Genomic DNA, 16,221 nt, shown 5'->3' on the forward strand with positions numbered 1-16,221 from the left:
ATAACAAGGACTGTTATATGCTGATATGGGAATTAGCCAGTGTTGGGAACATGATAACAACTGCTGATGGTTGCACTGGGTAAAGATTGTCCTTATGCTCTGAAAGGTCAACAAACAGGATTAACCTTGACATCTAATAAAAAACAAAATAATATAGAGAGGTGCCCTTGGGACATGGGATTAATCCCAACTTTACTATTGAGAAGGATGCAACACCTTTGTAGCTTACTACTGCAGAATCACAGTTTCATTCCTGGAATCAACTCTAAGCTGCAGCACAGTTAGCCATAAAATGATACGACAAAGAAGCTCTTGAAGGTTTTGTGCTCAATGGACTTGGGATGCACAGTTCAGAAGCCACTTGTTTGGACCTGCTCTGTTATTTGTTTAACAAGCTAGAGAATGTGACTGTTTCAGTTCTTTTAACATTAATTCTATCCTTGGTCCCACAAAAACTGTTTTATGATTGTGCAGGCTAAGCAAGGTGTAATGCAGGAGATCCATGATGAGGATTGCCCAGAGCTTTTTTCTTTACTAATTTAAGAGAGAGGAAGTGGCACTCTTGGGAGAAAGTGTTTAACCCTTTTCTCCTGAATCCCTTACTCTTTCCCCAATTGAAATCACTTTCTCTACCCCTGAAGCTAACTATTAGCTTCACAGGGTTAGGATGGGTGGGGAGACAAACATATATGCCTACTCTGTACTGTAAAGCTACTAGCAGCTTCACAGAGATGATTTAAATTTTAAAAGGGGTAAAGACGGCCAGCCCACATGTTTTGCTGACTGAGGTGGAGTGGCAAATGGGGCACCAAAGTAAAGGTGCATAGTACTCAAAGGCTGATCAAATTATTTTGGCATCTGAGGCAGAAAATTCCACAGGCACCTCTGCTTCCCTGGTAGTTTAAAAAGAAGATGACAAATTACATGTCCTTTCATGACATCCAAGATCAGCTGCCCAAGATGGCCACCTAACACTGCCTTAATTGTAGGGCCGGCCCTGGGCAAAGGGGGTAATGGTTACATACTCCCTCTGAAAGCACCACTTTCCTCAGTCCTCAAAGCAGCTATGTGGGGCTGCTAGTTTTTTAAAAAAAAAAAAAATCTGGTGCATACTTCATGCTAGTAATTTAAATGGTAACAGTCCTTTGTGAGATTGTTTGTGTTTCTAATTAAAACTCAACTTTGCACTTCAGCTGGCTGAAAATCTTTTGTTACTCAAACTGTTTTACAAGTGGAACCTATACAATCTGAAGTAAGCACCACTGAGTTCAGTAGAGTTTACTCTCCGGAAACTATGCACAGGATTGCAGTCATGCTGTTCCTAATAAATTACATATTATTCTATGTACTACTGCTCTTTGGGGAGGAGGGTGTATTTAGATATTAGATTTAGATAGGTATTTAGATAGCTGCATGCATTTTTGGACTTTCTTGAGGAGTTGTGGGCCAAAATCAGTAGGACTGAAAGACAAACACAGGAGGCAGGATCAAGAAGCAAGTCAGAAGCCAGGCCCCAGGGATATAGGAAAACAGAAAGGCTAGGAAAGATTAACTAGAAGAGGAAGCCCTATTATAGTACTTCCTGTCTACGTTGATCCAATGACCAGTCTGGGTGAGTGCAAGGCCTGAAGGTTCTAAGCTGGCCTAGGCAGATGCTAAACCATGCAGTTCAGTGGTTCGCTATGCAGGGCAGCTGCACACAGATCTAGAGATTACCAGTTCCAGCCCAGACACCACTATGCCACACAGGCTCTCAGCAGCATGAGCATGTAAAAGCATAAGAATCACTATGCTTGATCAAAGTCCTCATCCTCCTGATTAGCTAGTCAAACTCTCAACTGGAGAACTGCAGTTTTAATTGCATCAGTGAGAGAGCCTCTCACCTATTCAACAAGATTGGGTATTACAAGGATGACATTGTTTTAATAAAGCAGAGTGAAGTGTCAGTTTCACTGACATACACAAAGGCATTAATGGAATACTATGATAAATACTGTAAGGATTTTTTTTTTTTCAATAATTTTTATTCAGATTCCCATAAAACACACAAGACAAAATCACAAAACATTCAAAGACAAAAAACAAAATCAAAAATAGTCAAACAAAAAGAAAAAAAGAAAAAAAAAACAAAAATAAAAAATAAAGAGTAAAATATTGACTTCCCATTTGTCAAAGATCAAATCAGTTATAAGTCTATAATATATAACAATCCTGTCTCTTAAGTCATATTATAAAATCACTTTCCTCCAGTAGTTATCTTACTTAATCATCAAATCTCATAAACATTACTTTATTCTTTCCACAAAAAGTCAAAGAGAGGTTTCAATTCTTTAAGAAATATATCTATCAATTTTTTTTTCCAGATAAGCATATCGATTAATCCATCTCATTACTAATTATGATAATCTTATTGTCATAACCATAGTCAAAATAAACATTTCAATTAATCCATCACATCAGAATCTGTTAGGTTCAGTAATTTCAGTAGCCATTGTTCTATTATCTCTATTGGTTCCATTTTCCATCTTCCATCTTCAGTAGTCTTGTTAAGTCCAGTAATTTCAATATCCAATCTTCCATTATCAGTATTCCATAATAATCTTGCTGTCAAAGCCATAGTCATATAGTAAGAGTCTGATGGGAATTACCTCTATCCCAAATATTTTCTTGCCATCCATTCTGAATAGGTTGCTGAAATACTGCTGTAAAATCATATCTCTGTTCTTTTTTTCAAAATACACTGGGTCATCTCTTAAAAGTTTTTCCATTGTCACATGGCTGCAGTTAATTCCATAGATTTTCTCTATATTGGGCTCCATCACATCATTCCAGTCCAGAAGATTATCCAAGCCATTGATAACTTTATCTCTAGAATCTTCATTAATTTCTTCAGAGATAACATTGAGTTCCAAACAATAGATTTTATTTCTAAAGTCCATAGACTCCAAATCTTGTTCCTGTTCCACGTTTGTTCCAATCTCCGGGATCTCCTCTCTCACAGGGACCCCTATTCCAGTCTCCAGGGTCTCCTCTCTCACAGGGACCCCTGTTCCAATCTCCGGGGTCTCCTCTCTCACAGGGACCCCTTCCAGGGTCACCTCTCTCACAGGGACCCTTATATCTTTAATCTCCTGCTTCATTTTACTCAATTCAATTTTCGTTATCTCAATCTCATCCATTATTTTCTGAAACATAGTTATTTCCAGATTCTCAGCCACTTTCTTAATTGCCATTTTAAAAAAAAAATATAGGAAAACCACTTCTTATTTCAGCAACAATTGGGTTAATACTCCAAACTTGGTGACATCACAGTATAAACAGAGCAGACAGCCTTATCTCTCCAATAGTTAAGTAAACAAAATGCAGTTCCCAGGATCGAAACAATTAATGGCAATCGTCAAGAAACAGATTCGTCAAAATAAAATAGACCAAAAAGAGAGTAGTCTCAAAACAGTATAGTATTTTTCAAAATAAAAATCTGGAATAGAAATCCCTCTTCTGTGTATATCTTTAGAATGCAAATCCAGGACAGCTTTTTGCAACAAAAACAGAGATAAGCTATTAATTAGTGCGTAGCAGAGAGAAGTTATGGCTCCCCAGTGAGATGTCAAAAACCGATCAATCTGGCAAATCTCTTTTAAACAGCAACAATTTAAGTCAAGTAAAAGAAAAATATAGAAAGAAGGGTGCTTGCCTGTTAGTGCGTTCTCTCTTAGAAGATAAGATGAACGTTCGCTTTAACAGATAGAGCTTGCTGTTGAAAATCCGTCCCACCTTCGTCGGCTGGACCTCGTCCCATAAATTAATGAGATCTGGTCGTCCCAACAAAAATAGGCTTTGAGGTTAATCTCTTCGTTTCTCCCTACCCGGGAGAAGTTTAATCAGTCAAAAAAAAAAGAAAAAACTGACTGATATATCTGAATAAGCTTCTTTTGAGGCAGGAGCCCGTCTCAAAAGCAGGCACAGGCTAAGTCACCCTTCCCGGAAGTCCAATACTGTAAGGATTTTTAAGGACTCCACATTACCTTATTCCCTGGCTTGTTACAAGATGGTAGCACTTATTTATGGGGAGCATGACATTCTAAGTGAAATGTGGGATCAGTGCCAGAAATAGAGATTTTTATGTAGCTGGCATGAGGATCAAAGGTTTTCTTTTGAATCCACCTTGTTCTTCCAAAGGACTAACTTCAGTTAGCCACCACCACTCCAAAAAAAATTATACTGTGAAAAGAACTGTTTCAGATTCTTAAAAATTTAGGCCTCGTATGTTAAAATAATTCCCACCTTCAGAATTATCTGCTGAGGAAACATAAGGGAACAGGGTAAGTTTTCCCCCCTGCCGGTTACATATTCCACATCTCAGAAAACAAGTAGTGGATGCACATAACTAGGATGCACAGACTTATATTTATTTGTGTGTTTGTCGCATTTCTGCATTCAAGTGCCTCAAAATGACTTACACAGTAAAAATAAACTAACAAAGAAATTAAAATCAGATAAAAACAGCAATAAACAAAAACTAAAATACTCATCCAACAATATATTTAAAAGGAACTAGTCCTATCCACTCCACTTAAAAGATGAGCACAGCAAAGGTTACTGGCATATCTAATCATCCTCCCAATTAAAAACCCTAAGTCTGGGTTTTGCCTGGCACCTAAAAACATAAGAACATAAGAACATAAGAAGAGCCTGCTGGATCAGGCCAGTGGCCCATCTAGTCCAGCATCCTGTTCTCACAGTGGCCAACCAGGTGCCTGGGGGAAGCCCGCAAGCAGGACCCGAGTGCAAGAACACTCTCCGCTCCTGAGGCTTCCGGCAACTGGTTTTCAGAAGCATGCTGCCTCTGACTAGGGTGGCAGAGCACAGCCATCATGGCTAGTAGCCATTGATAGCCCTTGATAGCCAGACAGTGATGGTGCCAGGCATACTTCCCTGGGGACAGTATTCTACACATGGGGAGCCAGGGCCGGTGACAGGCATGACTGGGCCCTTGGGCACCAGCCCAACCCGGGCCCACAGTGCCATAGTCCAATACTCCTCCCCATACAGGTGGTGTGGGGCTAATAAGCCTGCCCGGGCACCCCGCCTATCTCTCATGTTGTGTGAGTGACTTGTGTGCATAGCACACATGCCTGCCATCAACCAAGATGGCGGTGAGAGCCTTAGGGAAGCCTCTGCCGCTATCTGGGGGATGGTAGGCATGCATGCACAGCATGCATGGCATTAACACTGATGGGAGGGGTAGGTGGGGCGTGCATTCAGGCTTATTGAAGCCCATGCTATCTGTATTGCGCGGTGCGTCCCTGGGATCTCCCTCTCCATGATCTGCGGTAAGGTTGGGTTGCAGGACCTGACGCTGCACAGAACAGCACCACTCTCCCACCCTAAGGAGCCCTTCATGTAGGCCACAGGGGCCCTTGGCAAGAGCCCAACCTGGCCGCCCCCTGGCACCTGCCCTGTGGGGAGCCACCACTGAAAAGGCCTGTTGTTGTGTCGCCATCCTGAGCACCTCCCTCAGAAAGGGCACAAGAAGAAGGGCCTCAGAGAATGAATGCAGTATCTGGGTTGGTTTACGTGGAGAGGGGCGGTCTTTCAGGTATTGGGGTCTTGAGCCGCACAAGGCTTTATAGGCCAAAACCAGTACTTTGAATTTTCTGTACGTCGCCTAGAGTGGCCGTTAATTCGGCCAGATAGGCGACTTAGAAATAAAATTTTATTATTATTATTATTATAGCCTAGAAAATAATTGGTAGCTAATGCAGTCAAACCAGGATAGCTGTTATATTCTACAGTTTCCCAAATGGACCCCTTCTGCACTTTACATTTAAAGATCACTCATACCACTTTACACAGTCATGACTTCCCCCAAAGAATCATAGGAACTGTAATTTGTTAAGGGTACTGGCACTTGTTAGGAGACTCCTATTCCCCTTGCAGAGCTACAGTTCTCAGAGTAGTTTAACAATCAATCCCTCTACCTAGGGAATTCTGGGAACTGTAGCTCAGTGAGGGCAACAGCGGTCTCCTCTGAGCCCCCTATAGCAAAAAAGTGGAGGAGATGGGATAATTTCTCTCCCTTCACCCAGACACTCCCCTTTTTGTTGTTAAAATTATATCTTCCATGCCGCTTTATAAAGAACAAGGCAGACACATGGATGCTCAGTTGAGCCTAATCTGGTCCTGAGGTACATAAGAACCAAATAATAACCAAGCTCAGAAAGGGCTTGTTCACATGGGAGAAAAGAATGGACAAGACCCAAACTAAAAGAATGGACAAGACCCAAACTAAATGTGATATGGCAGTCACAGTTGTTCATTCACACATCTGCCCTATTCACATATAAAGGAGGTATGTGTGTGGATCTAATTTTAACATCAAAAGGAACCCTCCAACTCTCTGGCTTGGCTCACTTCCGACATCAGAGCTACGCTTGGGAAAGAAGGAGTTCAAGCAACTTACTATCTATGGGGAAGGAAGGTAAAGAGAAGGAAGGGCCCAGTTCTTCCCACCCTTTCTGATGTTCAAATTAGACATCGCCACCAGCCAGCTCTGCTTTATATATTGTTATAATACTGAGGAGTTGGTTTGCATGATATTAGACAGGCGCCATCTGTTACTTTTCGGTGCCTACTAGTCTCCCTGTTTCAACAAGCCTTTTAAGTAGAGGCCTTATCCCAGTCTGTATCTGCACTGGAATTACTATTTTAGATGTTTTAAAAACTTTTTTTGTTTAAAGATGTTTTTAAAGAAGTTTTGTTTAAATGTTTTTAAGATGTTTTGCTTTAATGTGTTTTTAAGAACATTTTGTTTTCATATGTTTTAGAGTCTTTTGTTTTTAAGATGTTTTAGAGTGTTTTCAGTGTTTTTGTTTGCCACCCTGAGCTCCTTCTAGGAGGAAGGGAAGGCTATAAATTTAATAAAATGAGTAAATAAATATCTTTGGGTCCCCTCCAAGCCTGTGATTTTGTATCTGTAAGTTGAGAGTCTATAGTAGAAGGAACTGCTGGTGTGGTCAAACCAGTCTCTTTGCTAAGTTAAAGGCCCTGGCCAAGCCTCTTAAGCATCCTTTTACATGTCTAAAGAGTTGGTTAAGTACAGATGTGTTGCCATAGAAACAACTAGCTAGAGATGCCTGCAGAAGGAGGGGGTATGCCTTTCCCTCCTCACCTGGATGGAGGCGACATCATCCTAGAGGAAGGACAACAACAGGAAGGACAACAACTGGGGTAACCTTCCATTTTGTCTTGTCTGGAGCTGGCAGCTGAGAAGACACAGAGGATTGACTTGCTCTCTGTGCTGCAGCCAAAGCTATGGCTTATGGGGGGATCCCCCTGGAAACCTGATGGGGAAGCAAAATCAGTTTGACTGTTAATGCTGTCAACTCTTTCACCTTATGCTTAGGTTGTATATATAGATAAATAAAACCATGTATCAAAAAGATACCAGTCTCCAGTGGCCTTTTCCAAGAAAATGGGATCCAGGTTAAACACTGGCACCCCTGAAGTCTCTCATCTCTCAGAGATTGGGGTGTGCGTAACAATATAAATAAGACAGACTCATGGACAACAAGTATGGCTGCCCCATGTCATGTTTAGTGTAGCCCTTAATGAGTCTTTTGCTTGTGTCTTCTGATCTGGGTTCTGGAATTCTGTGCTACAATGGATGAAAAATGCCATACCATTTGGTTATTATATTGTCACTTGTACCACATTACTAATTGTACATTTGGCTCCCCAGGGGCTTGTGTAATGCTGCTGCTCCGTGTTCAGTGAGCATGGCCAATTAACATAAGGACATACTTCACTGCCACTGTTGGAGGCAGTATGCCCCGAATGCCAGTTTTGGGAATCACAAGTGGGGAGAGTGCTTTTGAGCTCAGGTCTTGCTTTTGGGCTTCCCATCAACATGTGGCCACTATAAGAACAGGATGCTTGACTAGATGGACCATTGGTTGGATCCAGCTCAGCTCTTTATATGTTCCTATGCTTTGTTTGGGGGATGGTGGTTAAGAAAGTACTCCTGTTATATCTTTTCTGCAGGATGGGACTGTTTGTTTCTTTTCAAAACTCCAGGCTCAACTCTTTCTGCTACTGGTAGTTATCTGTCCAATAAACTGATTCTTTTTTTTAAAAAAGAAAGAAAAGAAACTGGAAAAGTGACCTTTATCAAAACAGATAAGTACTGCAAATGGAAGCAATATGTTACAGTGTCAAGGGTGCTGTCACCATTCAGGAATATGAGAAAAACCAAAGCTCTTATATAACACAAAATGGAACAATAAATGCTTTAACAGATTTATTGCTTATGGATGCTCTAATAAAAGAATTGTTAAAAGTTGTAAAAGGGATTAAACATTAATGGGAAGATATCTTAATGTTATTGCATAGAGACAACAACTACTATTTATGAGATGGCACTCCTTGATTATTTGCCATCCTTGTACACTTCAGAAGGATCATGGGTTGCTTTTCTAGGAAACATAAAATCTATGTTCAGTCATCACCGTATGGAGCAAAATGAAGTATACTCATAGAATTGCTTTTGAAAGCGATTTTTGCAAGGTACAATGTTGGCTGGTGTGAAGATCTGCTACTTTGTGGCTGACCAGGAACATTTAACCCAAGTTTCTCAGGTTCCATGTTGAACTCCAAACCATTTTGGAATGCACTAGACATTGGCTGCTAGAGGCTGTTGCTGTGACACATTATTCTCAATTAACCTTAACTAATGGGACCTGCAACAGAATAGTATAGTGTAGTGTGCTGCTGTTCAGGTTTCTAGCTAGCGAGCCAGCAATGCCTTCTTTTAGAATACGCCGTTCCACCTTCACCTCTGCACCATTTTATCTTTTTCTTTTCCCTCCCCAACAGTCAGTTAGCATTCTGTGGCTGCTGAGTATGCTCATTCCTCCCTGAGATATTTTGGCGTTCTCCCCCTTACATTTTTTCCTAAAGATTTTTGTACTTCTGCAAACTGTAGGGTTCCCCTGAGCATGCTGATGTCTCCCTGTTGTGTGTGGAGGGTGCTGTTTTGGCTACATAAAGACAGGCACTTACAGAACAAGTTTGATATTAGTATATGGTATGCCTCAAAGCATCCTCTGCCCTGGCATGTCCTTTTGCTGGATAAAGCCTTCACAGCACTCTCCACCCATAGTGCTTTGTAGATATCTCACTGAGAGCTGAACTACTTGTTTAACAGCCGTGCCAATTGCTGGAACCACAGGAGGGGAATCATAGAATAGTAGAGTTGGAAGGGGCCTATGCCATTGATCCCAACCCTCTGCTTAGTGCAGGAATCCAACTTAAAGCATACCTGAGAGGTGGCTCCAGTTGCCTCTTGAATGCTTCCAATGTTGGAGAGCCCACCACCTCCCTAGGTAATTGGTTTCATTGTCGTACCGCTCTAACAGTTAACAAGCTTTTCCTGATGTTCAGTTGAAATCTGGCTTCCTGTACCTTGAGTCCATTATTCCGTGTCCTGCATTCTGGAATGATCAAGAAGAGATCCTGGCCCTCCTCTGTGTGGCAACCTTTCAAGTACTTGAAGAGTGCAATCGTATCTCCCCTCAGTCTTCTTTTCTCAAGACTAAACATGCCCAGTTCTTTCAGTCTCTCCTCATAGGGCTTTATTACTAATCCCTTGATCATCCTTATTGTCTTCCTCTGAACCTGTTCCAGTTTGTCTCCATCCTTCTTAAAGTGAGGTGTCCAGAAGATGAGATCCAACCAGTGCTGAATAGAGGGGAACTAGTACTTCACACGATTTGGAAACTATACTTCTGTTAATGCAACTTAAAATAGCATTTGCTTTTTTTGCAGCCACATCGCACTGTTGGCTCATATTCAGCTTGTGATCAACAATAATTCAGCTTGTGATCAACAGCAATCCAAGATCCTTCTTGCATGTAGTATTGCTGAGCCAAGTATCCCCCATCTTATCACTGTGCACTTGGTTTCTTTTTTCTAGGTGTAAAACTTTGCACTTATCCTTGTTAAATTTAATTTTGTTGTTTTCAGCCCAGTGCTCCAGCCTATCAAGATGACATTGAATTTTGCTTCTATACTCCAGGATATTAGCTATCCTTCCCAAATTTGGATCATCTGCAGATTTGACAAGAGTTTCCTGTACCTCCTCATCCAAGTCATTAATAAAAATGTTGAAGAGCACTGGGCCCAGGACCGAACCCTGCAGTACGCCGCCCATTACTTCCCCCCAGTTTGAGAAGGAACCATTGATAAGAACTCTTTGAGTATGATTCTGCAGCCAACTGTGGATCATTACAGTTGTTTCATCCAACCCACATTTAGCTAGCTTGTTAATCAAAATATCATGGGGTACTTTGTCAAAAGCTTTGCTGAAGTAAATATATTATATTAACAGCATTTTCACAGTCTACCAGTGTGTTTAAGAATAAAAAAATGAGCTAAGATTAGTCTGGCAGGATTTGTTCTTGATAAATCCTTGTTGGCTTCCAGTAACCACTGCATTGTTTTCAAGGTCCTTACAGACTGACCACTTCATAATCCTCCAGAATTTTTCCAGGGATTTAAGTTAGGATGACTGGTCTGTAGTTCCCAGATTCCTCTTTTTTGCCTTCTTTGAAGACAGGGACATCATTAGTCATCCTCCAGTCATTTCCTGGGGTCTCCTCTCCTGTAATTCTTCCTCTGCATGCTTTCCTCCAGTCTCATCCTCAAGTACCTGAAAGCAGTTCCATAGTTCCACCGGTGGAGGTTGTCTTCTAGCTCTTCTGCTCCTAATTGTCAGCCTCCGCAGAGTTTCCTCCACTTTGTTGTTCCTCTCTTCTCTTAAACATGCTGTTGTTCTTCCACCTCTTGTCCCTCTCTTTGCTGTGATCATTCCAACAGCAAAGAGAGTGTTGTTGTGGTTGTACCCAAGTCCTGCTGGTGGGCTTCCCATAGGCACCTGGTTGGCTACTGTCAGAACAAGATGCTGGACTAGATGGGCCATTGGCCTGATCTAGCAGGCTTTTCTTTTGTTCTTATGCTAATGTTCACAGCATGTGGGGAGGAGGGGTTTGGCTATTTACTGCTCCCTGTGCTGGCTTATCACCAGTGTGGGTGCTGTTTGCACCCAAATATGCTGTTTACTGCAAATAACAGCCAGAACAACTATCATGGGAAGCGCTCCACTCTCAAATCTGGATCCTGGGCCCACATGGCTGCTCTTCCTTGAAAAAGTGAAGAGGATAGCAGTAAGCGCACTTTAAAAAAATGGTTAACATGTAGTTAGACCTTAACCATGGGCATCTACTCTTTTGAGATTCAAAGTTTTCCCAAACTGCTCTGCCATGCCCATACTAACATGAATCAATGAACATGGGATTTTAGATGTAACCTATATAAACAAAGCTTTGTCAAAATCCCTTTGTGTGGTAAGTGTATTTAAGATGTGTGAAAATGAAATGGACTGCCTTCAAGTCGATTCCGATTTATGGCAACCCTATGAATATTCATAGGATTTTCATGGTAAGCAGTATTCAGAGGTGGTTTTACCATTGCCTCCCTCTGAGGCTGAGAGGCAGTGACTGGCCCAAGGTCACCCAGTGAGATTCATGGCTGTGTGGGGATTTGAACCCTGGTCTTCCAGGTCGTAGTCCAACACTATGCCACGCTGGTTCTCTTTAAGACGTGTAGACTACCTGAATATGGGGAAGGGACGTAGCTCTACAGTAAAGCATCTGCTTTGCATGCAGAATGGCCCAGGTTCAGTTCCCAGCTTCTCCAACTAGGGCTGGGAGTGTCCCTTTCTGAAAACTCTGGACAGCCGCTGCCAGTCAATGTAGACCATGCTGAGAACCAAGGAACACAGGAAGCTGCCTTATATGGAGTCAGACCATTGGTCCATGTAGCTCAGTATTGTTTGCACTATCTGGCAGTGCTCTCCAGGATTTCAGACTAGGACTTTCCCAGCCCTAGCTGAAAATGTCAGGGTTTGAACCTGAGTCCTTCTGCATGGAAAGCAAATGCTCTGCCATTGACCTACAAGTTCTTCCCCATGAATGGAGCTTGATGGAACGATGGTCTGTATCAGGCAGCTTCCTATGGTATATTCCTAGCTCCTGCAAATGGAGAGCTTCTCTCTGTACTACAAGGGCTAAATAAACTTCCACTTCCCTGATCCAGATACCAGTCTTGTCCAGAGCTCAGATTGTGCACTTAAATCACTGCCTGGCTCTCTGCCTTATCTACCCTTTGCTCAGTAGTTCCTGTGGGGTATTCCATGACATGCAGTGTGCGGTGTTTGCATCCAAACACCCCAATACATATCCCAGTAAGAAGGCAAGACACATACGTCCCGTAAGAGCAGAGTCTTTGTGTACAAGGTCCAATCAACACATGGAGGCAGGCCTGTCAGCATGATCCCAGTCCCTCCCTCTCCATGCATTAATTGCACCAACTTTACAAACTGGTGGACCTTTACATCTGGAAGAATTACACTGGAATGGGTTGCCCAACATTTACCTGGGTAGGCCCTTCCATTGGATAGAGCCTGAGGTAACCACCCCAAGCAGCTGATTTTGAATGCCATGAGTGGATAGCAAATGTAATTTAATTTATTGTTGTTGTATTTTTATTGCCAGGGAGATGGACAGAGGCGCTCGTGGGATTTTCTGCATCAGGTGCAAAAGCAACTGGGTCAAACAAGATGGGGCCCTGGGTGTAGGATCCAATAGGGATCAAGATCTCACTCATGGCATCATCCTTGGAAATGTTATGTGGATAACCTAACCCAATTTATCTTTCTCCTGTGCATACTTTCATAATACTACCTATTGACAATGGCCAACTGTTTCATAATTTTAGGCCTGCATTGCCCTCGGTAACTTTAAACTTCCTCTAAATTAGCAGAAGGGTAGTCGGAGCTAATTCCAAAATGGAAGACTGTGTAGGAAGTACATTTGAGATAGAATTACATCAAAGGCAGCCTATATGTCTCAGAGCCAGGGATAATTTTGACTACAAAATGTTAACGATTTCCAGGTAATTATAGTAAAAAGCATAAAAATGTGTCATCAGGAATCCACATTGCAGGGTTTCCCGCCTCCATGTATATTTTCAAACATGCTTTCTTAAGCCTCCTTTCAAATCTAGGAATGAGACAGTTCAGCTTTTTACACACTAAAAGCCCACACTAAGCATTTAAAATGGGATCTGAATGTTGGGCATTTATTATCTGGCAGTGCCTCCTGAAATTATTTGTTTTGTAAATGTAGCGCCTGTGAATCTAGGCTGCCTTTCAAAGACTAGCAATTCTGTGAAAACAAAGAGACTAATTTTATTACCACAGTTATAAGGCCTCCAATACGCTACAAAGACTCCTGAGAACAAAGGCCAAGGACAAATCAATACTCCATTATGCAACAATACCACTGAAAGTGAAACAGATAAATGAAAGCAGATTACCTGAACTGTTGTGTAAATGTAAATGTACTGTCTTCAAGTGGATTCCGACTTATGGCAACCCTATGAATAGGGTTTTCATGAGGCTGAGAGGCAGTGACTGGCCCAAGGTCACCCAGTGAGCTTTATGGCTGTGTGGGGATTCGAACCCTGGTCTCCCCGTCCAACACCTTAACCACTACACCACACTGGTTGTGTACTGAGTAATATATATTTACACCTTGGCAGCAGAGGGCTATTTTAAGGAGGGAGGGCAGAGTTTTCTTGAAGGTTGGTGTGGCCATGCTCCCACTGCTACTTTCCAATGTGGGCTGCTGGCAAGTCCTATATACTACCCATCATTCCCTCAATACACCCTGGGTGCTTCCACCCAGATGTGGACAGTTCAGCAGCACCCACTATTGCTGTTCTCCTTAAACTGGACGTCGAAGAGCAGCTCTGCCTTCGGACTACAGGTGGAAGGATCTGTCCGTTTCGGTTCTCTCCGTTTCTCATTTTTTCCTGTCCTACATCCAGATCTCTACATTTCTACAGCAATTTACTAGTTTTTTTTTAATCCTCATGAAAATTCTGCAGCAGTTTAGTGTGAAATTCTCCTGACAAACACATTTTTATGTGCACTTTTGACTAATATACACATTTTTGCAATGTCTAATGGAATGCATTTTAGCGTGTTGTTTTCATAAATATAGTCATTATATGCATATGTTTACCTAATATATGCATTTTTGTAAAGACTAGTTTGTTGGTGAACTGCATCGCAAAATTCAGAGAAGTGCGGATTTCATGGGATGGCTGTGTTTCGGCTCTCATATTGTTTTGGAAAGTGCAAATTTGGTAAGTTTGGCTTTAAATGCAAACTGGACACAATTTATCCCCCATCCCTACTCCAGACACCTAACACTCTGCAGCCAAGCGGGCAAGTCCCTTTTTCCCATATGTTGTGTGTGTGTGAGGAGAGGTGTCATTGGGACCACAGTGTATGGAGAAAGTGTTAAATGCTTCCTTTCCCCTCACTGCACTCCTGATCACGATTCCTTGCCCCCACCCACAGCAATTTATTTTGCAAGGGGTAGGGACAGATATAAAGGCAATGCTATTTGGAAATGAAGGGGGTCATAGTTCAATGGCAAAACACATGCATTGCATGTAGAAGAACCAAGATTCCAAAAAAAAGGACCCAGTAGCAGGAAATAGGAAAGACGTCTGCCTGAGCCCACAGACAACTGCTGCCAGTCAGAGTACTGAGTTGGATAGATAGCAGGGGTGATAGCCAATGGTAGTCTTACTCAGAGTAGACCCATTGAAGTTAACAGACATAACTAACTTTGGTTCATAATTTCAGTGGGTCCACTCTGAGTAGGACTTAGTTGAACACAACCCAGGTGTATCATTTAAAACTTTAAAAATTAAAATTATACTACTTAAACTAATTTTATTTAAAAGCACACAGATTAATTTTCATTTTAAAAACATGAGTTTTGCCTCAAAATATTTGAAATCCATACAGTCAAGCTAAAGGCTTTTTAATATTTATTATGTAATAAGGCTATGTTATATTATTCAGAAGCTACTTCTGACTTTGTAAAACACCCATCTCCAGCCTTGTGCCTTTGTTATTTTTTACTGCAATTTCCATTATTCCTGACCGTTGGCCATGGGAGGCTGATGGTTGCAGTTGAATAACATCTAAAGGGCACAGAGTTCAGGAACACAGTATCAGTTTTTCACACAATATATCAGTTTTTCAGAAGATATCTGCTGTGGGCCATTTATTGGTAATTAGAATTACTACCCATTCTGTATAATTGCCACTGAAAGCAGATACTAAGAGAGTTTGGGTGGTGTTCCAACATAGGAGGAAAAATCATATTGCAAAATGGTAGCATCACATTTCTAAGAACAACCAACCCTTCTGGATGTGATACAGTCTCTCTCCACATACCCCTACCCATCACCTCAGTGCCAACTTTTGAATCAAATCACATGAGGAAATCTCTTGGATCTTCTTATAGGCATTTAAGCATGGTATTTAATACTCCCTGTCTCATGAGAAAGAAGGACGCTCCGTACACCAAGTCATACCATTGGTCCATCTAGCTCAGGATTGTCTTCATTAGGGATGGGGAACATCTGGCCTTCCATATGTTGTTGAACTACAACTCCCATCATCCTTGTGAAAGTCATAATACAGGTGAGATTTGAACTCTGATTTATACCTCATTCTCAATCCTATACCCACTTGCTTGCAAGTAAGCCCCACCAAACTCAATGGGAGCTACCTTTCAGTAGGCATGTATAGAACAGTAGGGTTAGCCAGTATGCTGCATCTGAACCACACAGCATTGTGGATTTCCCTGCTGCCCTCTTTAAACGGGTTCCCTGCACCTCTTAAATGGTGATCCTAAACCCCTTGCTGCAAACTCTCTGTCACTAACATGGCATTTTTCTCATCGCTTCCCCTGTATCCCCTAAGCTAGCCTGCAACCCTCAGGTGCAGTGGAGGACACTTTCCCATCAAGTAAGATTTAACTATCAGACATAAATACATCTTGGGCCAGCCATGACTGTGCACAGTGTTCCAAGTGTGGTTGCTCCACAGATCTGTATAAATGCATTTATCTTTTGAGTAGATTAAAATGGGGCAAAGGCTGCATGCACCCCATACATTTAAAGGATATTTAAATCACAAGACTTCCCCTAAAGATTACCCATCACAAAGCTACAATTCCAAACATCTAAACAAACTAGTTCCCAGGATTCTTTGAGGGAAATTGTGTGCTTTAAATA

Source organism: Rhineura floridana, chromosome 1, assembly GCF_030035675.1.
Source record: "Rhineura floridana isolate rRhiFlo1 chromosome 1, rRhiFlo1.hap2, whole genome shotgun sequence".
Lineage (NCBI taxonomy): Eukaryota > Metazoa > Chordata > Lepidosauria > Squamata > Rhineuridae > Rhineura > Rhineura floridana.